This window comes from Pteropus medius, unplaced genomic scaffold (genome assembly GCF_902729225.1).
Source record: "Pteropus medius unplaced genomic scaffold, Ma_sr-lr_union100, whole genome shotgun sequence".
Lineage (NCBI taxonomy): Eukaryota > Metazoa > Chordata > Mammalia > Chiroptera > Pteropodidae > Pteropus > Pteropus medius.
Window position 1 is genome coordinate 13837541 of NW_024351073.1, and position 23554 is coordinate 13861094.

Here is a 23554-nt window from a genome sequence, read left to right on the forward strand (position 1 = left end):
GATAAATTGTGAAAGGACAGTGAAACTGTTGTTGTCGCAGACCTTAATGAAGTGGACCTGAGTTAAGTGCAGCATAATGAGCAAATAGTTGCCTGCATTAATGTGGGAGATAGAAATTCTTCATGTTGAACTAGTAGATATGGCTACAAAATTTCCAGACAGAATGTTGAACACAGCACTTGGCTTTTTTTAGCTGCCTAGAATAAAATATTGAAGAAGTGAGATGAGCTAAAGGAAGAATTGTTCATTCTTAAAGCATAATTTAGAGGCAACATGAAAGAGCCAGGGGTCACCAGGTTCAAAAATAAACTGTTTTTCATCCCTAGTTTCTCTTGGCTAAAGAGTCTCAAAGTAAGAAAAGCTATTAAGACAAATATTAAATTCAGGGTCCTGCCATTAAAGGTGGCCTCAAGTCTGGTGTGGTTCTTAATGTGTTTCTTGATACCCAGGAAATGTCAAGTGGGTGTCTCATAGACTCAACAACAATAACAAAAAACAACTTATAAAAATCGTACAGGTGTTTTTCCTAGAAACTGCCTTCTAGATAATAGCTATACTATGAATCTTGATGGCATGATACCAGAGCACTCTCTCGGTCCAAAATATGAGAGCATGGCTTGAAAAGATATGTTATGTAGTGTTACTTTTGTGTAATTGAGGGGATTATTATTTGAGACCCAAGAAATGCACAACTTTGTAGAGGAATTATACAAGCTTAAGAAAAAAAATAGTAACAAAAAAATCCCAAATTAAAAGATTTTTCAATGTTCACAAATTTCTCAGGCAAGAAACATAATGAGAAAGAAACTTAGCTGAAAAAGAGGAACATTACTTATGGAAAAGAAACAATGACTCAGAGAGTGCTCAAAAATCATAAAGCAGGACTGTGCTCTAAACAAGTAATTGGCATTTTGTACCTGACTGGATGTCAGAATTCTAAGCATCCAGTTCCTGTTTTGTGCTTCTTGGTTTTTCCCTTTGTGAAAGTAAGTGCCTGTTTTGGTTCTCCTGTCCTAGTCCCAACATTTCATACTGATTATGTGTGTATAAGTTAACTTGTCTACTTGGTTTAAAGGACTTCATATGGAGTATTGTGGCATCTGAAGATCCTTATGTACAGTGGACCTGATGATATCCCAAATCTCAAGTCTGACTCGGATTCTATAATCCAATGAGACATCTGGTGGCCTTGAGGTGGGGGTGGGTATGGCGAGTGTACTTTAAATGGGGAAAATGTGAGTCATTAGGGACCAGATGACAAATCACGATTATCTGTTAAATGATGGCTCCAAATGAGCTATATTTTCAGATATCTGGTTCATGCATAGTCTCCTCCTTTTGAATCTGAGATGGACTTGTAGTTACTTTTAGTAGAAAGTGGCAGATGTAATATCAGGCCAAAACCCTTTTAGTAGAAAGTGGCAGATGTAACATCAGGCCAAAACCCTGAGAATGCCTGGCAGTGACTGCATTCGGGCTCTTGGAAAACTTCAATGACCATATAAAAGTTCTTCTACCAGGAAGAAGAGATGAAGTGTTTGTGTCACATGGATTAAGAGAGTGAGAAAGAGAGAAAGAGACCATGACAAGCGCCTCCAGCTGACCCTCCGGCTTTCACCATCAGCAGCGGATCCTTTCAGGTGAGCTTTAGCACAGACTGCAGCATCTTGAGAATTAAGCCATTATTTCTTTAAAATTTTTTTTTCCCATTTATTTATTTATTTATTTTTTGTTAGGTGAGGCAACCCTTGATTGACCTCACAGATTGCAAGGACCTTGCCAGCTTACAGTCACTTATTTTTTATTTTTTACGCCTGAGGTACCTGGTCTTCCTAGGTGGTCTCCCATCCAAGTACTAACCAGGCCCTTATTTCTGATAATAATAATATAATACAATAATAATACATCAATTTTAAGCCATTAAATTTGAGTTAATTGGTTATGCAGCAATAGATTACCATAACATCTAATTCCTTTGGCCCTCTTTTTTCTGGAGCCTGGACATAATACAAAGTGATACGGTAGCCTTCTTATAACCAGGAGGCAGCTCTGAGTGAGGATGAAGTTCAACATGCTGAAGATAAGGGGGCAGAGAGAGAAAATCTGGTTCTGCAATGTATCTTGAAGGCTCTACCCCAGTTCTGTACTGTCTTCCTCTGAACTTCTCTTGTTATGTAAGAGAAACTCCTTTTGTTGGTCAGGTTAAGTTAATTTTCAGTAGATAACATTCCTTAATAAAATGTGCCTAAAGTATGTTTTACTTAAGGCTTCTGCTATTGCTGAACACTAAGTTACACTCTGCTTCTGCCTGTGGATGTAATCTGCATAGTCTATTTCAAAAACATAGATTTTTAGGAGCAGGATAGTAATACAGCAATTATAGCATTGGGTTAAGGAGTCTACCTTTTGATACAGCCAGTAGAGGAAAAGAGAATAAAAATGACTTTTGGTATCCAAGCAGATTTGATGAACAAGCATACAAAATCTCACATCAGGACCCATAAGGGTTTAGTAGAAACTTTTGGGATTAATCATTCTTCTTTTCTGTAGCTGTAAATTAAGCCAGAATAGTATGTTTTTTTTGTTTGGTTTTATTAATTAATTAATTTATTTATTTATTTTTACTTTATATTGTCACTGTACTGCGTATACTTATAGCGTAAATCCAAGAGAATTTTAAAAGTTAATAAAGCAGTATCAAAAAAAGTTCCAGCTAAATATAAAAAATTTAAAACTGATAATATTACATAGGAAAATTTTAAAAAATCTCGAAATCTAGAATACTATTTCACTTCACTAAGCTTTGCTTAATACCAGAAAATAAAATATTGTTAGCAAATATTCAATTTTTAAAATGTAGGAAATTAGAACATAACCCCCCCAAAAGAGACTAGTTATACAGATAATATGGGTCAAGATATTTTATATTCTTAATTATAAAACATTTAACTTGTGACTAGAATTGATAAGAGTTTGTGAAGTTTAAAACTATTTAGGTCAGAGCATCTGAATCACGATGACAGTTAACATTCACCAGCATGTGGGAAAAATTTTGTATCCATTATAGTCACATTCATAGAAGGAATTTCTTTTGATTAGGCTTTGTGATCTTCAATGGAAATTTTCAGGGCCATTGAAAAATTGCACACATTTTTTTTCTGTGTCATTCTAAATTCTTCAGAGAGTAAATAAGGAGAGTGAATGGCTCTGTTAGACATTTCTCAATCATCTTTAAATAGGTCATGGTTTTAAATAGGATGTGTCAAATTAGAAGAATGTGAACTAAATTATACCTAAGTTTCACTGTACCATCTACTTAATGAATTCTTTGCAGGGGGTCAGTAAGTCATCAAATACTAATTGCAACTCATCTTTGAAAGACTAAAATCAATGTATATTTTTCACTAAAGTGAAAGTCAAAAACTAGCCTTAAGAAATCCTGAAAAAGAGGTACCTGAACAATAGCCATATTCAGTGTCTATAGCAAACAAAAAATCCAGTTATTAATATATAATGTATAATTTATTGCTAAATCAATCTCCTTTTGATTTAATTTCATGAACCTAGACTTAAACCAAGGATACATGATAAAATAATGAAGCCATTGAAGTATCTTTGACCTTTCAAATGTTCCATAACTTGTATTTTCATATGTGTGTGAAACCTGTATTTTATATAATTATACATTACACAATGAACTTCTTATTTTCATTGTTTTATTCTATGCCTACTTTCTGAAAGGTATCCTGTTAAAAAAAATTCTTCACCAAATGTCTGTTAGTGTTAGTCTCTCTGCTCTTGTTTTTTTAAATGATATTTTAATTTTTTCCTCAAGCTTGATTTATGGTTATCTGAGTGTTTAATTCTAGGCTGAGAATTATTTTCTTCTAGGATTCTTTCTGGAAAGTTGTCTAGCTTATGTTTTTATTGTTGAAAATTCTGTTACCATTTAATTGTTCTTTATTGACAGGCAATAGTTAGGAGTGCTAAATTTAAATTTTTTTTTATATTTGATGCTTCATAATTTCACCTTAATGTATTTAGATTTATTTAGCAAATGTTTATCGAGGGTCTGCTAAGTGTCAGACACTATTTTAGATCTCTTCTATATAGCAGTTTGGGAATCATGATGCCTCAATCTGAGGACTGACATCTTCCATCCATTCTGTAAAAGTTTCAGCTGGTATTGCTTATTATTTCCTTTATCTCACTCCATGACTTTCTAAACTTTTTTGTTAGATATATGTTGAACATTCTCATTCTGTATGTATATTTTTCAAATTCTCTTTCATATTCTCTCATCTTTAACTACCTGTGGTAAATCTTTAAATATGTTTTTATTTCTGTTATGAATTTTCTCAGTCTGAACATAAAATGTTCTTTATGATAAGTTTAGATATTCTTTTAATATAGTACTTAAACAGCTATACATTTCAATTTGAAAACTGCTTTAGTCACATCTTATAAGTTGTGCTATGTTGTATTTTTATTTTCATTCATTCCAAAACATTTTCAAACTTCCATTGTTTTCTTATGTGACCAACTGGTTATTTAAGAGTGCGTTGTTTCATTTCCATGTATTTGCAAATTTCCTTCTAATAATGATTTCTAATCTTATTGAGATTGAACAATATACTTGTATGATTTCTTTGCTTTTGATATTATTGAGGCTTTTTTTTTTATGGCCTACCATATGGTTTGTCATGGAGTATGTTCAATGTGAACTTGAAAAGAGTATGCATAGTATTCTGCATTTGCCAAATGGAGTGTTTTATAAATGTTGGCTAGATTTAATTGTTTTATAGTGTTGTTAACATCTTTTTTTTTTCCTTGTTGATCTTCTGCCTTGTTGACTTATCCTTACTGAAAGAGAAGTATTAAGATCTCCAACTATTATTTTTGAATTGTCTATTTTTCCCTCAATTCTGTCAGTTTTCACCTAAGGTGTTTTGGGACTTGGTTGTTAAATGCTTATATATTTAATTTTTTTGCATGCTTTTGATCAATTGACTCAACATTGTACACTGTCCCTCTTCACCTCTGGTAACATTTTTGTTTTAAAGCTTATTTTTTGTATTAATAAAGCCACTTTAGCTCTCACAATTTCTCTTTTCATAGTATATCTTTTATCAGTCATTTGCTCTTAATATGTTTTTGTACATGAATCTAAAGTGTCTTCCTTGTAAAGAGCATATTGTTGGATCTTGATTTTTCTATGTCAAATCTCATAATCTTTGACTTTTGCATTATACAATCCATTCATACTTGATGTTATTATTGATATTGTTGGTTTTCTGTCATTTTTCTTTTTTTTCTTTTGTTTCTATATGTCCAAAGTGTTTTTGTGCCTCCATTCTTCTTCTGTATTAAGTGAACATATTTTAGTATAATATTTTAATTTTTAGTGATGTTTATATACGTGATTTAGTTATTTTTAGTAGTTGTTCCAGGACTTAAAATATGACTGTTATCTTTGTCAAAATCTGCTTCACATTAGTACTGACTTGGATACAGGGAAATACAGAAACTTTATTCCTGTGTAGTTCCATTTCTTCTTTCCTTTTTGGGGGGCTATTATTCTCATACATATTAGGTCTATTGCTACAAACCAACCAACACTTTCATATAATTACCATTTTATATAATCTCATGTTTTTTACAGAAGCTAAGAGGAAAGGAAAACTATATATAGAGATATAGATATTGATATAAAGCTATTACATAGATATAAAGCTATTATATGTAATATATATGCAATTTATTATACTAACCTTTTTTTATCATTTCTCTTTCTCTTCATTTCTTTATGTAGACTCCAGTTATCATCTGATTTCCTTACTCCAATACAGAGTATATTTGGGGGGGGGGTAATATTTACATTTATTTCCATTTTTTGGTAAAAAAAAAACTAGTTTGTTATTAATTCCCCATACGCACTTATAAATAATAGACAATGCAAACGTTTGGAAGAACAAATGGAAGAGTTGGAGCCATTAGGCTTTTTTTAGCAACACAGCTTTTTGGGAGAGTGGGGAAGAGAGATTACAGAAAACACGTTACCTACAAAATTTTTTAGCTAGTTCTGCACTCATAGCATCCACAGAAATGAATTCCTTTGCAAAATGAAGAAAGGCACTGTGAGTGGGACAGGGGTGGGGACATTGAGTACTTCTCTGACCATGTGAGGACACAAAATAATAGGCTACCTGCTCTACAGTCTGAGGCAGAGCAGCCATTTATTTCCAAACATCTTCTAGGGACCAACATTCCTGCTTGATTTGGTTGTTGTTATTTGTTTGTTTGTTTGTTTTAGTGACTTTGTTAAACAGTCTGGATGAAGTCTATGTCCAAGGTTTTGTGCTATCTCTGATGTCTCTGTTCAAATGTGCCACTTATTGGTTGAAGGTCATGCTTAAGCCCCTTTAGCCAGTTAGATTTTCACTCTTTATTATTAGTTGTTGGTGTGACTTAGAGGCTGCTGCCAGGGAGTTTATATTTTTGCCTCATGTTCAGAAAATGACTCATATCTTGGAGGTTTGTTCTTTGATCACTCCTGAGGAGGTAAAACCTTGAACATGCACAGTCTCACAGGCTGCCAGGGATATATGCAATTTTACTTTTAAGTTTTGTTTTCTAAAAGTTGCCCTTGGTAAGAGAAGTTTATCGTTCAGCCAGTATTTCATCAGAGGTTGTGCTTAAGTCACTTATGTTAAGCATGGCTTCTTTCCTACATTGATGGATTCGTGTGTTATTTGGGTAATGCTTTTAAATATACTTCATGTTCTTCTCTGCTTGCTCTTAAATGGGTCATGCACACAGTTTTTCTAACCCAATGATCAAGGGCTCCTTTGACCCCCATTTTTTTTTTTCTATCTGTCTCGATTCTATCTGTTGAACATCGGGCTGCTCTATCCTTTTACATGTTGCCACCAGTACCCTGAGCTACCAGGATTTTTAGTCATTTTCCACCAAGCTCTTCATAATTTTTGACAATGTCTTTAGGTATAGTATTCTTCATGCTCTATTTCAGAGTTCTCTTGGGCAGAGCTGTGTTTTTTTGTCCTACTGATCTTTCTCTTCCCCTGTAAAGAAACTCTGCACCAAAGCATAGGTGCTGGGATGTGACCGCAGCTTACTATTGGGGTGGAGAGGGTCGACCCTCATTTTTCTCAGCTGGCCCTTCTCAGTGCCAAACCTCCCCGTTGCCAGTGAGCTGACCATCAAGGCTACAGGATTCTTGGCCTTCGATGCTTGGGAATGAAGCTTCTTCTGTAGAGAGGCAGCAGAGTGGGAAAGAAAGCCTTGGTCTCTCAGCGAAGCCCACCCAGGATAGATATTCTGCAACAAGGAGCTGGAGTGCAGGGGAGGCACGAGAGGAAGTTAAGAAACGTTGGAAGTCTGTCACTCTTGGGGTAAAACTCTAGCCTAAAGACTGGAAACTAGAGAAAGAAACCCCTTTTCTCATGGCCATTCCCAGCTAGATTAAAGCATCTGGAGGAGAGGCTGGATAACATGGAGGCGGGCAGGGAGATCATGGCTATCTGTACTTACTCATGCTTGATAGATTTTCTTAAATGAATGTTTCTCAATATGCTATATGCCCTTAGGTCAATTTTTGAAATAATAAATTATATATATGATTTATTTTGTGTGTGTGTGTGTGTATATATATATATTTTTACCAATTAAAAAGTTGTTTTGCTATGGAGAAAGTCCAATGGGCTCCTCATTCTATCATCTGGTAATCTTTAAATTTTGAAGCATTAAAAATAACAGAACAAACTGATGGTTGACAGATGGGATGCAGGTTGGGAGGCTCAGTAAAAAAGGTGAAAGGATTAAAAAGTACAAATAGTAGTTACAAAATAGTCACAGCAATGTAAAGTACAGCACAGAGAACAGAATCAATACTGTTGTAATAAGGATGGTACTAGGTAGGTTCTAGACTAATCGAGGGATCATTTTGTAGATTATATAAATGTCTAACCACTATGCTGTACACCTGAAACTAATATAAAATAATATTAAATGTCAACTGTAATTAAAAAAAAATAAAAAGATATTCATACTTTTTTGGTACCCTCCCTCCTCTTTGTTAGGTCTATTTTTCTATTTCACCTTTGCAATGACTTCTCAAGAGTCTTATCTTTATGTGGAATTCTGTTCCAATTTGTCCACTTGTGATCAGTACTTATTTTCCTATGTTATGCAACTACGAATATTACATTCACTGGTTTCTGGGAAACCACTCTATTACTGACAAAGCATGGAATCACCATACAACCTTTATTTTCAAGCCTCTCTTTTCCTTTCCTTTCCAGAAATACTAAGTATTGATTTTAAAAAGGAAGTTTATTGTATTTCACTCACTATTTTATGTTTTGTTATTAGAGGATTATTAGATTACCAGCCACTCCATTGAGATTATATAATCCTCCTTTAATCAGTATAATAAAACAGTTAAAATATAAATTGTGTGGTCAGCATATATTATTTTTATAGTGATCATAACATTGTATCTGAAAATATGATAAAAAAATTTACCCAGTTTTTCTTTTTTCAAATATGATTATTTTTTGATATTTTATTTTATTAAATTAATAAAGTTAAAAAATAATATTTACTTAACTCATATTTATTAGAATAATTATGGTAATTATTCATTTATATTTTAAACAGCATAACATATACACTTCATGCTTTATAATTTTCATAAATACAAATATGCAATTTTAATTTTCTTTTATCAAGTTTATTTCACCCCACATTTCACAGTAACAAAAAGAAAATCATACCCTGAACAAGTCCAATCTCATCTGATCTCGGAAGCTAAGCAGGGTCGGGCCTGGTTAGTACTTGGATGGGAGACCACCTAAGAAGACCAGGTGCTGTAGGTGTAAAAAATAATAATAAAAAATAAAAATAAAAAAAATAAGGGATTGTAGGCTGACAAGGTCCTTGCAATCTGTGAGGTCAACCAAGGGTTGCCACACCTAAAAAAAAATAATAATAATAATCAATTTCTCCATGTCTAAGAACATTGCAATTCTAGTTTAAAATTAGTTTACATTTTAGCAAGTCCTCAATGAAATTCAACCTCCTATCCACTTGCTTTTTTTTTTTCTTTCTATTGGAAAAAAAAAAATCATATTCCAAGGCCTTAGGTATTATTTGATGTCATTCAGAGAAGGCCAGCTGGGCCCCAGACACCTCTCCACTATCCTCAGTGTTGATGTCTCTGTAGTTGTGCTGTGATATAAGGTACTGGCAGGGGCTGACAGGGACAAGCTGTCCTCCCAACGCAGCAGGCTTGCTGCTGATGCTTTTCCTCTGGGACTCAGCCCATACCTGCCATCTGGCTTGGACTTTCCACACCAGAGAGTCAGCTCTAGGTTTCAACCAGCTTGTAATGACCCCCTTAGAAAGCAAAACAGACACCTCTCTATTCCCAGTTACCTTCCAAACTCTAGTCTAGTTCATAAGAATACACTGATTCTCCCCCAGGTCCCATAGAAGAAAGGAACATAACAGGTGGGAGAGGCAGTGATTTCAATTCATTTTCTCAGCCTCATCCAAGACCTGCCTAATACACTGTTCTACTCAAGGCCATCTTCACAATCATGTGACCTGTACTGGTACACAGGTTCCATGCTCAGAAGAGCCTCATGTTCGATTTAGTGCTCCTCTTGCATTGTTTTGAAATTCTTAATAATTGTTGAAGAAGGAGATTCACGTTTTTATTTTGAATGGGGTCTTGCAAATTATGAGGCTGGTGCACTTCTACCTGCAGCTGGGCTATGTGTTTGAAGGTCCTCAGTAAGGCCACCTTTTTCAAGACAAAAAAATATAATGACTAGCGCCATGTTCTTGATCCCCAAAATTTTGCTCAGGAGTTCAATCACTCCTGTAGAACTTGGCTCAGTTCAGTTTGAAATTGTCTCCCATATCCGCAGGCTCCTCGCTTCTTTGTAAATGCCCTCAAGCCTTCATTCTTGAAAGGATTTATTTCATCTCAGTCTCTGGGGAACTGCTCTCCATTCTACCACTTGGCAGCATTTACTGCTTTTGGCTGTAGTCATCCTGTCTCACCTCATCCCTCCCCTTACCTACAAATCCATACAGACACAGACACATATATAAAAAACATGTTTGTATGAAGATAATCAGTGAATTCCACTGACTCATGTAGGATTTAAGCCAACAAGAATAAAAACAAAACGCCTAGTAAAAATCAAAAGTGCGTTATCATTATTATGTTGTCTTTTTTAAAATTTTGAGGTAATGTATCTGCTTTGATCTCCTACATTAAATGCTATCAGAATTGTTTAATTGAGAATGTGCTTTAAAATAATCAATAATTCAAACTCTTAGAATTTTATCAATGTATTAAATCTACTAGAGTTAACTATCCTCAGGGAGAAATCTTAATTTATATTACAATGCTAAAATTTCAATTATCTCTGATATTAAAAACTGCCACATTTTTCTAAAAGAAAAGAATTATACCAAAGAAAGGGCATGATTTTCCCATTTTGTCAGACTCTGTACTGCTTTACAGATTAGATGTTAGGAAGATTGTGCCACAGAGATTTCTCCACACTTTATCCCCTAACCTCGCACACACAACTTTCTATGTCATACTGTGCTTGGTAGATCTCCTATTTCTCAATAACTTGTATTTTAGATTGTAGCTGTAAGAACTCACCACTAGCTCTGTGGCTTAAAACAACACATATTTATTACTTACAGTTCTGGAAGTCAGATGTCCAAAATGGTTCTCACTAGGCTGAAACCAAGGTGTCGGCAGAGCTGCATTCATTTTGGAGGCTCTAGAGGGGAATTTGTTTTCTTGCCTTTTCCAGCTTCTAGAGTCTGTCTGGATTCTGTGGATCATGCTCCCTCTTCACACTGAAAGTCAGCAAGGACAAGTCAAGTCTTTTTCACGTTGAATTACGCTGATACTGACTCTTCTGCCTCCCTCTCCCATCTTTTGAGAAAGCTTGTGATTACATTGTGTCCAATCAGATAATCAAGGACGATCTTTCTATTTTAAGACCAATTGATTAGCAAACTTAATTTTTTCTGTCACCTTAATCCCCCTGTAACTTTTAATAGGAAATATCTACAGATTCCAAGATTAAAAGGTGGATATTTTAGGGATGGGGTGGGGATTATTCTGCATACTAGTGTTCTTTTGACTTTTTTTTTTTACATTTCTTTCCTGAATATAAATATTAGCATTGAATTAAATTTGAGGAATAGATTACTGCTAGTTTTCATACTACCTCAGATGAGGGTTATATTAAAGAAACCCAGTACTTTGACCTAAAGAGCAGGCAAACAAATGGTATAATATACCAGCTTTAAAAATTCATTTCAATAGTCATGTATTTTTCAGAACTAAGATATTCAGGAATTCAAATAATTCTAGTCTTGATAAATATTTCTTGAATTAATATTTTTAAATTAGAGAATATCGATGTTAGTTTATGATATTTTACTTTAATTATAGCTTTTCACATTCTTATGAAATTTTTATGTTACATTTTCAGAGTGGGAAGCAAAATGTAAATATTAGAGAAGAAAATGTGAAAAAAAGTGACCCAGAATTTCGACACTGAATGCATTTAGATAGGAAAATGACAGTATGCCTCTCTTAACAACAGAGCTGCATTCTGAGAAATGTGTCCTTAGGTGATTTTGTCTTCGTGCAGACACAAACCTGGATGGTATAGCCTATTCTACCTAGGTTATATGATAGTAGCTTATTGCTCTAATCTTCTGTATAGTAACATCATGTTTCTATATAGAAGGTTAAATCAAGCACAAGAGAAAATGATAGTGATGCAGGACAGGGCAAATTTCCCCAAGTTGATTGGGGGAAGACAAAGCCATGAACCGAGAGAAGAATAGGGTCCTTTGGCGGAAAGTATAGAAAGAATTCAACTAACGGGCCAAAGTTAGAGTCAAAAGGAAAGCTGATTAGAAAAGGGGTAACACTCCACAGACAGAGTGTGGTCTCTCAGAGACAGAGAGTGAGAGAGACCAAGAGAGAGGTGGAAAGACAGTGAGTAGGGGACCTAATGTTCAGGAAATTTAGTTTATGTGTCCTTCCTTAGTTCCTGTGAATTATTGTTTAAAAACCTTGTTAACTCATTTCCTTTCATATGGACAGTGAGGAAGGGGAAGAGTATATAGCTTGAAGGTAAAAATATGTAGAGCGAAAGGCTTACTGGTGGTTTTTAGCCTTTAATCCATGGGTTCCCCATGGTTTTAGCCCTAGGTAATGACTCTTGGTTCCTGGTTCCCCTTCACAGGTATGGGAAATGGGTTGTTAGCAATCCTAACGGAAATCTTCCTTTGTTCTGAAAGTGTCCTCTTGGCCTGGCTACAAGGCAGATCAGCATATTTCAGTCTCTGATTGTGGCTTCATTAACATTTTTAATTCTCTTGCCTCCTCTCTCCATTAATACCATCAACAGAGGCGGTAAACAGGAGGTTTGTGAGGACGCTGCCGCCGGAGTAAGGCATACTGTTTTACGGCAAAGTTTATAAATAAAAAGAGTACACTCTAAAATAACTATAAAAAGCATAGCTTAGTAAATAGATAAACAAGTAACAGTAATTTATTATAATCTAGTATTACATAACTTTACGTAATTGTGTTGCTGTATTTTTAAACAATCCGCAGCCCAGCCCGTTGGCTCACAGCAGCACGACCACAAACACGTGAGGAACGCGTAGCATTACGACATCAGGTCCTAACGACATCACATGGGCTACACTTTACCGTAGCTACTGCGTCATTAGGTAGCGGGGATTTTCCAGCTCTATTATAATCTTATGGGACACCCACGGAATATGTGGTCGTCCTTGACCGAACGTCATCATGTGATGTGTGGCTGTAAGTAATACCTATTTTTTATATAATTTATCAGATATAGATGTTTTTAGGTTATGTGATGTAGAAAGAAGAATGTGTGAGCATGTGGTTCTTACTTCTTGCCTAGGGAAATTTCATTATTCATTGAATCCTCATATCTATCCAATTTTTGTGAAAGCCAGTAATTTTACATTGTCCGAAACAATCTCAGGTGGAGATAATTAAAATTAAAAACTTTTTCATGTCTCTTTTAGTCATTACTTGTGTTCTGATAAATTCCGATAAAAGTTTTAGACAGCCTTTTCAAATGCCCAATTAGATAGATATATAGATAGATTTAGAATGCGAATTTCATGTTGTTTTATATTTTAATATTAACATGTCTTTTCCAAAGGAATAAATGTCAGGTGACTGCTATAATTTTAGAGTCTTGCTTGCTGTCTTTTTTTTTTTTTTTTTACCAAGCAGATTTGAATTGAGCATGGAAATTAACTGTTAAATGCTGTTGTTAACTACTATTTTAGACAACCTGTATTAAGAAAAAAAATCAAAACTCTCAGTGGAGTACAACAATAGTCATTTATTTTTCACAAGTTTTTTAGTGATCTGGGTATCTCTTCTGCCTCTGTTTTAAGCACAGCTCTGTTCTGCATGTATCTTCTTTTCCTATGAACTGGGGCTCGTCAGGGTTGACATGCTTTTCTAAGGCAAATTACAGAAACTGAACGGGGCACACCCATTTCATAACTCTACTTGATTCATATGTTTACATTTTATTGGCCAAAGCAAGTCATACTGGCCAACCCAAAAATCCAGAAAAAGGAAGTTGACAAGAAAAACTGTAATATATCAGGGCAAAGGCCATGAATAGAGAAAAAAGGCAAAGAATTGAAGCCAATAATTTATTATAATCCAATTTAATTTCTTCTCTTTAATTCCAAGGATAATATGATAGTGATTGAATTATTACTATATGGTCTAAAAGAAAACCTGTTCGATTGAGAGATACTTCTATTGATGACAGCTATCTGCTAAATTTAATATTCCTTAAAAAGGCGCATCTGCTTTCCACAATAATTTTGTGGTGATGATAATAATAACTATGGAAAATTTTTGACCAATTTCTGTATAGTAAGTAATTTATTAAGTACTCAGATTTGTTATGTAATTTAATCTCTTCAGTGACCTTGTTTTTTTCCATACAGATATAGATTGTGAAGCTTATATGATTACTTACTCAGTGATACCCATTTATTATGTATTAGTGATGAAATATAAATCCATGTCTGCATTGATGACTGAATACTTAAAATAATATTTTAAAATGTTACCTAAAATATTTCCACAATATGTGTTACTGCATTGCAAGATATTTTCTTTTATATTCTGTTCTGGTGATATCTCTCTTGGCTGTGTAGAGAGGAAAGTGTGAAAAAGTGGAATATAATAGAGTATCTTACGATAATTCCCCTCCCAAATATTCTTGACAATCAGACCAATGAGAAATAGATATAGATCGTTGTTTGAAAAGTTAACTCTGGAAATGTGCAGACAAGCATTTTCTTTAATGTGAGAGTTATAGGACAGGTCTCCGTGTAGAATTTAATAATTTAAACATATCTTTTATGTTTAAAAAATTGTCTTGCACTTTAGAAATAGTACACAGGTGAAATATATTTTAAGAAAAACTTGTTTTGATTTGTTTTGTTTTATCTGTTTATTTTTTCATTTTCCATATCAAATACCCACATTTAATATTAATTATAATATAATTTTTCATTCTTAATAACAATTGATCGAGGGCTTAATACATGCCAGATATTCTCCTAAGAGCAATACGATATGTTAACTTTTGTGTGCTTAATGTATGAAGTATTATGTCCAAAACTTAAGCTTATGAGATTTAAGTAATTTCCTTGTGTTTTCCCACTGAAAAATAACATGGTTACAAATGCAGGTAGTTGAATTCTACAGTTTCAAATATTAACTATCGCACAATACAACCATTCTAGAAAATAAAAGTTTGCAAAAATGCTAGGGTCCTCAACTCTATCAACTTTCCAGTTGCCAGGAAAAAGAGAATATTATATAAATTCTCGATACTATTACTTTTTTTCAGATTTCTTAGTAAAATTATATCCCCAGTATGTCTAAAGTTTATTGAATGGGTACTTTCAAGCTATTTAACTAGTAAAAAGAGCTGTTAAAACTACATTTCTGAAATGTGAAAAAAATCTGTGTTATTCTAAAAAGAGCATTAAAACCCAAGGCAAGAAATAAGTTTTGATAGGTTTGGTATGAATTGTTATTCTTGCTGAGATTTGAAAAACGCTCAGATTTTCTATAATACTCCTATCGAGAATGATATAGATTACCTCCCGGAAACTGAGGGCAAAGTCCAGACAGCCCCCTCTTTGAGCAAGCCTGGATTATGCACTACACACACATTTTAAGTGATAAATATTAAAATCACTGGTTTAAAACAGTAATCACATTGTTCCTTTGTCAAATTAATGAGCAGCTTCAAATTGATAAATACCACAGCTTTGAGTTTTTTTCATATTGAACACATCTCTGTCCACAGTTTTATTCTCAAAAATTCATTTTTTAAAGAAAAGTTTCAGAAAATCAGGTATGTACATGTGATATGTGTATGTGTGTGTTTAATATTTTTAAAGGAAGGCTTATATCTCAATTAAGTGTTTTTAATTTTATGCTTTCAAATATGGGAATTCAATTTTTTCAGATACCTAGATCTGAAATTCCGAAAAGTTCATGTCTTTAGTTTTTTTTAACCCAAATCAGTTTATAATACTTTTGATTATTCCGCATTACTAAAGCTCAAATCACTTCTATAGTAGTATGGGACCTTTAATATCAAGTCAGAAAGAGACACTCTCCCTCATTAAAATAGTTACTAACAGGTAGAATAATTCCCATACAGACACTGTAACAGTGTTCTCATGATCAGCCATCCTTTTATTAATTAGTTGATTTTTGAATCCTTTTATACATAGATGGCCAGATCCTTGGAAAGTTGTGAACTTTTTAGATGCATTTCCATCTATCATTGCATCTAAAAACACTATCAGGGGAGAGTTTTTCTCTGTTATTTTAAGCAATTTTCATTTCTGAAGCAAAAGAAGGACTCCAGTTAGTTTTTGTTCTAAGTAATCTGACTTGTTTTGGGAAGGGCATGAGAAATGCTCCACTGAAGGTGATTGATTCCTCGCTAAACCGCCACAGTCATGTATGAATTTTAGGGCCAGGTCTTCTCTATCTGTAAGCCACCGTCAGGTTGCCCCTCTGCATTACAAGCAGCGATTGGGCGGAGATGACCTCTTAAGCTTTCATTACGACCAGCTGTGCTTCCTTGCTCCATGAGTTGATGCGGGGGGGAGGAGGAATGGGAGAGCAAGCAAGCACGACACAAAGTTCCTGCACCTGTGAGTCATTCTGAAACCTCAGTAGGAGAACTTAGCTATCTTCATCAGCCGAATGAGGTGGGTGATAGTTTGATTGACTATGGGAGAAGTGGTAAACACATCTCTCACTAAACGTTGTACCTACAACATCCACAGCTCCCGCCAGCTCTCAAGAATATGACTCTGTGCTCTAGGCATGTAAACTGATGGAGTTCTATAATTTTTCTTCATTTACTTCTCATCTCTTTATCAAATTATATTAGGTATGAACCAAAAACAGAGGAATTTGGGGTGTTTTTCTTTTTGGTTGTTTTTTTTTTTTAATAATTAACAAAATGTATATTTCAAGAAACCAAGAGATTAAAAAATAATTAAAATGCTTATTCTGTACTCGAAATAATCACATTAATTTTAACATACTGACTTTAGCCTCTTTTTTGGTGAAACTTTTTTTTTTTAATAACTGAGGAATTTTAGATAGATTGCCTTTGGAGGTCAAGTGACTTCTGTTTTTTTGTATGACTTGTCTGCTTCAAAGGATAGTCTATGGCCATGCCTGTGAGTCATTCTGAAACACGTCCAATCTTGTCTGATCTCAGAAGCTAAGCAGGGTCAAGCCTGGTTAGTGCTTGGATGGGAGACTACCTAGGAATATTGGGTGCTGTAGCTGTTAAAACAAAAAAATAAAAAGTATAATATGTTGTCTGAACATTTCTAATCATTCATGAATCAAAAATCATGGACAGTGATTGCATCTTTTTATATCTTATAAATGACTTCTATTTTAATAATAACATGAAACATTAGGCAGATAAGTTGTAAAAATATTTCACAAGATAGTTCTAAGCATAACAGAGTCTGTATATTGTAACAAGTGAAATATATCTTTTTGAGAAAAGTGAACAACATTTGTGACTTTCCTGAGATCAATAGTTAACTTTCTACTCTTTCATTGTATGCTTTTCCACAGAAAAAAGAAAGTTATTAAGTGATTAGTGTGTTTTAAGGGACTCAGGCCTATGTGTTGAAATTGCCTAAGCTTAATTTCTCTTCATTTTTTCAAGAACTATTTTACATGGAATTAAGAATATCTTGATAAAGAAAATATAGAAAATGTTCTTTTGCACATGCAAATGATGACAAGAAGTTATCGTCCTTGCCTAGGAGAAATGTTCTGCTCAGGCAAAAAGTAAATGTTTATTTAAAATATATCATATTTAGAAATGAATTGGATATAAAAATAGCGAATTTGCATTTCTATGCATTTTCTGTATGAAGTATTTACTATACTTACCTCTATGGTGCATTGCTGCAGTTACAGGAAGCACGCACAGCCAAAAGTGGTGTTGAATGAGACCTTGTGTCAGCTATGCAACCTACTTATTGCAACAAATTTTGCATGAGACTCTTAATGTCAATAGACATGTAAGGATCATCTGATCCAAATATTCAATTACCATACTATATTTAAGAGGTTTTGTGCCTTTAAGTCAAAAAATTGTAAGTATGTAAGGCTACTTACTAAGATTATAAATGTATAAAATTTTAAATATATAAAAATTATCTAATGAGATGGAATCCGATTTATAACCTAATACTACCCCTCTGAATATTAATATTAGTGTAGCTGGGCACAATTTAAAAATGTACAAAAACTTGTGTTTCTTCTACCTACTGAAAACTGTATGACTTGATCCACATAAATGACATGTAATGAAAGATAAAGCTTAAACTGGGCATTCCAATATCAATTTTTATCTTTCCCCTAGAGAACTAGCATTAATTAGAGTGCTTAAGGGAACAACATTAATTTGTCTGATCAGTAATTTGCTTTCCATACAATTTTCTTATATTCCATGAAGTACTGTTTCTACATAAATATTTTTTCCAGGATCTTTATACTAAATTTTAGTTGTTTAACATGCACTTTTTCCAAGGACATTTTAAAATATCTATTCTTTATCTACCAATTTTTATGGAAATCTGCATTTCCCTCCCAAATGGTCTCTCGGTGTGCATAATGTTTGGACTCTCTTTCTCTTCTTATTGTTGTTCATCTTCATCTTTTTATCATCACTACACTATATTATTTTTTTCAGCATGGAATATATTTTGTGTCCTTAGTGAATAATACGGAAGTTTCTGGGTTTAAATACTTTTATAACAAGAGTCACTTTTTCCATTAAATATAAGCTAACAAGTGATCCCTCCATTCTGTAGGCCATTATACTTCCAACACAGTAGTATTAAATTGAAATCACTCTATAGTAACAAGTAAGTAACAATAGTATAGATGGTCCTCAACTTATAATGCTTCAACTTAATGATTTTTTCACCTTTATGACAGTGTGAAATCAATACACATTCTGTAGAAAGCATACTTCAAATTTTGAATTTTGATCTTTTCCCAGGCTAGTAATATGTGGTAGGATATTCCCAAGATTCTGGGCAGCAGCAGTGAGCCACAGTTTCATCAGCCACATGGTCATGAGGGTAAACAATCAACATTCTACAGCATAACTACTGTGTTAGATGACTGTGCCTAACTGTAGCCTAATATAAGTGTTCTGAACATATTTAAGGAAGGCTAGGCTAAAGTATGATGTTTCATAGGTTAGGTGTATTAAATTCATTTTTGGCTCAATATGTTCAATTTACAATGTGGTTATCTGAACATAATCCCATTGTAAGTTGAAAAATATCTGTATATATTTAAGAAAGTGATGTCATAGACTTGAGCCAGAGAACTAGCTGCCCTGGGCCTTGGGCTTTACAGGACTTCACTATAGCCCATCCTCTGGCCATGATCCTTCTCATTGGACAAGGATTTCATAACGCCAAAGGGACAGGGTTAGTTAAAGCTGATGGCATCCATCTTACCCCCACTTCTAGATCATGCTGTGGTACAGAGAGATCTGGAATTCTCTCCCTAAAGGCCCCATGTTCCTCTCCTCTAGTCCATATGTCTTTTTATGTAACTCAAATGAATTTATATCTTAGATCTACTACATTTCTAATAGTTGAAGCAAGCATTTCTACATTAGTATACATACTTCAGTGTCAAGTCAGAATGAAGAACTCTTCCATATTAAAAAAGAGTTGCTAACAGGTAGAATAACTCCCACACAGTCTTACATGTGATCCACACATATGATGTGTGCAGAGGCTGTAGGGGCCAATGGAAAGCTGTTTGCAGAAGGTGCAGTGGTTAACTGGGCTTGGACAGGTCAACTGAGTTACCCAAATGTATGCACACAAGGCCTCCTAGAGGACATTGGTGGGGGTCCAGCTCTCCTTGTGTCCTATATCGTGGTGCTGAACTTGAAGATCCAAGAATTCTAGTTCAAATCTGGCCTTTATTAAGAAGGCATAATTTTCAAAGTGGGAGAACAAATCATGTTTATTTAACAGTGTACCCTGATTTGTAACTTTTAAATATTGAAACATATTTTATGGGTTTTGATTATCATTCTTGCCCTGGGCCCTAAGAATGTCCAAGCCTGATTTAAATACTACATTAGACATGTGAAAGTGACCACATTAAATATAAACTGCAATTAGTCTCCACTTTTAAAATATAATGACATATTCCATTTAATGTCATATTTAGAGTGTGGCCCTTGGGATATCTTTGGTGATTCAGTTAGAGTTACCTAATCAATAAAGTTTATTTTTCCCTGAAGGAGAAAAAAAGTATTCTGTTTCCTTTATTTCTAAAAACTTACATTGTAAAATTGTGGGGAAGATATGTTTTCCCTTTATTTTTTAACTTAGGTTTTATTAATAAGACTGATTAATAGTCATAAATAAAAAAAGTTTTCATTCAATCTTATAGCTCTTCTGTTGTTAACCTAATATATGCTTAAAACACACAGCACACACACACGCTTATTTCAAATAGAAACTACAAGAAATAGCCCGGATGAATCAAGAATTGTGATGAAATCTGATTGATAACTTGATAATATCCTTCTCAGTACTAATATTAGTGTAGTTGAATCCAACTTGAAAGTGTACAAAACCTTTGTGTTGCCTCTAAGTAGTTGGAACTACTATGGATGATCAAGATGATGTTGTTTTATACATGGATTTCTCTATGCTTCTACCATCGTATACCAACAATTGTAGTTCAGATGATCTTACACATTACTTATTATTATGTAACACTATGTTGAAGATATATGGTAAATCTCACGAAGGACTGATGGATGCTTAGGTCTGGGGAAGCAAAGCTTGGGGAAAAAGCTTATGAATCTCTCTGATACATTCTTTTCCCCTGGCTATTGATCCATAACTGTTATGTTCAAATATGATATGGAATGCCCAAGGTCCTTCCATCACAGTCTTCCACAAGAGACTAAGAATCATAATGAGACACATTAATGATGCCCAATTATCATCTGATAATGCTGTCATTAACAGTTATTATCACATAATTAGATTGGACATTGGCTATCTCAGAGCCAAATTAAAAGAAGAAAAAAAAAACTGTATCTCAAGGAAATATATGAGAATAAAATATGTAAAGAATACCTGAATAATGCTATAGTTTCCAGAATAATGAGACATCTTATCATCTGGCCTATTAGCAGTTTGAAATGGCAGTAATCAAATCAACCTCTCTCCCTGTTTCCCCTGTCTTTTACATATTAGTTACTTGTTAAATCTTCTACCTTCTCAAACTGGGGCAGTTATCTCAGCAATGACATTTTTAGTGATGAGAGAAAATCATAATAGCTGTGGGTAATTGTTAGGAAGTATCAACACAGCTCTGAACTTTATAGGTCATGATGTTTCTATAGCCTGTGGGTATAGCTGCATTTTAGAAGAGATAACTGTGTCTCCCTTAGCATCTTCCTTTTTCCTATTTTTTTCTTGCGTGTAAGTTTACAAAGGTCAGATGCCAGTATGATCTAGAATAAGAGCTTTTGTGGCTCACTTTGAAAGGTTACTTTAGAGAAAATCTCATGAAGCAGCAGTACCCCAAAGTGCTTCAGGGAATGTGGCTAAAACCTTATTACTTCCTAATAGAGCTTCTAACACATTAGAAGTATAGGGTGCTGGATTTCTGTATGTGTCTGAGGTCTTTGGTCTCTGTTTACTAAATAGAAATGAAAAGGCATCTCAAGGTCATACTTACACTGAGGTCATGTCCATGAGACAGCAAAACATTGAGAAAATCAATTCTACCATAGTAGCACAGCCTGAAACACTTATTTAATAGTTTACTAGAATAATAGAATGAAAAATATTTGCAATAATGAAGGAAATGTCACAGGCTTCATTTCTCTATTGACGGTGATACCGTAGTACTGCATCGAGCCTTCCAATATTCCAGAAACTTTTAATTGGCTACATGTCCCATCAAACCAGAAATATCCTAGCATGTATTTTTAGGAAAACAGTGAAATTTATAGTCTTGCCAGATTTAAGAAAATTTTTATACACTTTTTTATACACTTTATATACACTTTTTTTTATATACTTTATGTACACTTTTTCAATTCAGTTGACAACCTAAACTGAATGGGTAGTTGGTCACAAATAGGAATACCTTCAGGAATCAATTCCAGATATTTGAGCTGTAAACAAGTTATGATAATTATAATTGAATCAATATATATGTTCTTTGTTTGAATGTGACCTAATGACATTTACTTTTGCACGTTTAACAAATACTTTTTAGTAGAGCACAAACTAGTTCTATTTCTGAGACATATTTTAGATTGTTATAAGATTTGCTGCAATTGATGGCTTTCTTTCTTTTTATTTATTTCTTTATTTTTTTAAGATGGGAGAAAGATCTGGCCATGGAGATAGACTGGAAGCTGCGTTGTGTACTTAATGTGTGTTTACTTAGGATAGGATGAGAAACATTAGATGTGTTTATAAAATAAGTTGTGAATTGATAGTGTCAGAGAGATGAAGATAGATGCAGATAGAGACATAGAGATTTCTGATAGACGTACATGTGTAAATGTGCTTAGTCAGTAGATTTTATATAGAAAATCACATGCTAAAATCTTTTTTTTTCTTCCTCTTCATCGGGAAAACATTAAAAGTACATCTAAAAAGAAATACTATTTGGGGGGTATTAGTATGTCTGCAAATATATATACTTTAGTATCCATATATCAAAAAGAATCTTGAGCCTAATAATCAATTAGCAATTTTTTTAAACTAAATTCTCCTCTGCAAGGCATTTCTCAGAATTTCTGCATGGTATTTGCACCATCATCACATATCCAGGTGTTTGCTTGTTTCCTCCACCAGAAAGTTATATTTCATTGCTGCTTTAACACTTTGGGGGTCAATACACATATTTTCACAAACTTTGCTGCTTTACCTGTAGCAACTTTTTCACAAAAATTCGACACAAATGACTTCTGTCACTGATCAGAATTTAGCTTATACCTGGCTACAATTTTTAACAAAACATTTGTGGGATCTTAAGAAATAAGCAAAATATAATACAGAAAGTGAATTCCTCTGGTAACAAAAGTGATTTCTCCCTGGGCCCAAAGGTCCAAGACATATATATGAATCCCTGGAAGTTTTCATATGTGCAGGGGCTGCTTGATATCCATCAACATTGTTGGGTTTATCTTAACTCTGAGGCCTCGGTCCATGGATTTCCTGATCCCCAAAGCTTCAGTAATGAGAGAGATCCTTTTATCATTACTTAAGGACCTTCTTTGTCTTCAGTGACACTTTTGTTTTGTTTTGTTTTTGTTTTTTTTTTAATTACAGTCTATTTTGTCTGATATAAACATAGCTAACGCTGCTTTCCTGTTACCATTTGTATGAAATACCTTATCCACCCTTTAGCTCCAGTTTCTGTGTGTCCTTATGTCTAAAATGGGGTCTTGAGTATTGCCTTGATTATGGCAGTGGTTTTACAGGTTTACATTGTGTCCAATTTCTATTTTAGCTCAATTACACCTCAATAAACTGTTAAAAAATTAAAGGGGGAAAAGTATCCTCTTCTCTCAAATGTAAAGCTTGTTTATACTCTAAATGTTGGTGAGAGCACATATATTCATTCACCTGTGTCACACTCTCCTGTCTGCTGGGGATTATTGGACTTCCATATCAATATTATGGAATTGAACATAGTTTGAAACAATCCTAAATTAACACCATACACGGGTCACTGGCAGTTTAGTCTATCTCTATATTAAAGCAATAAAACTATTCTCTTTGTAAGTAATCTTCTTAAAAGTAAATGTAAGCACATGTGTTTATG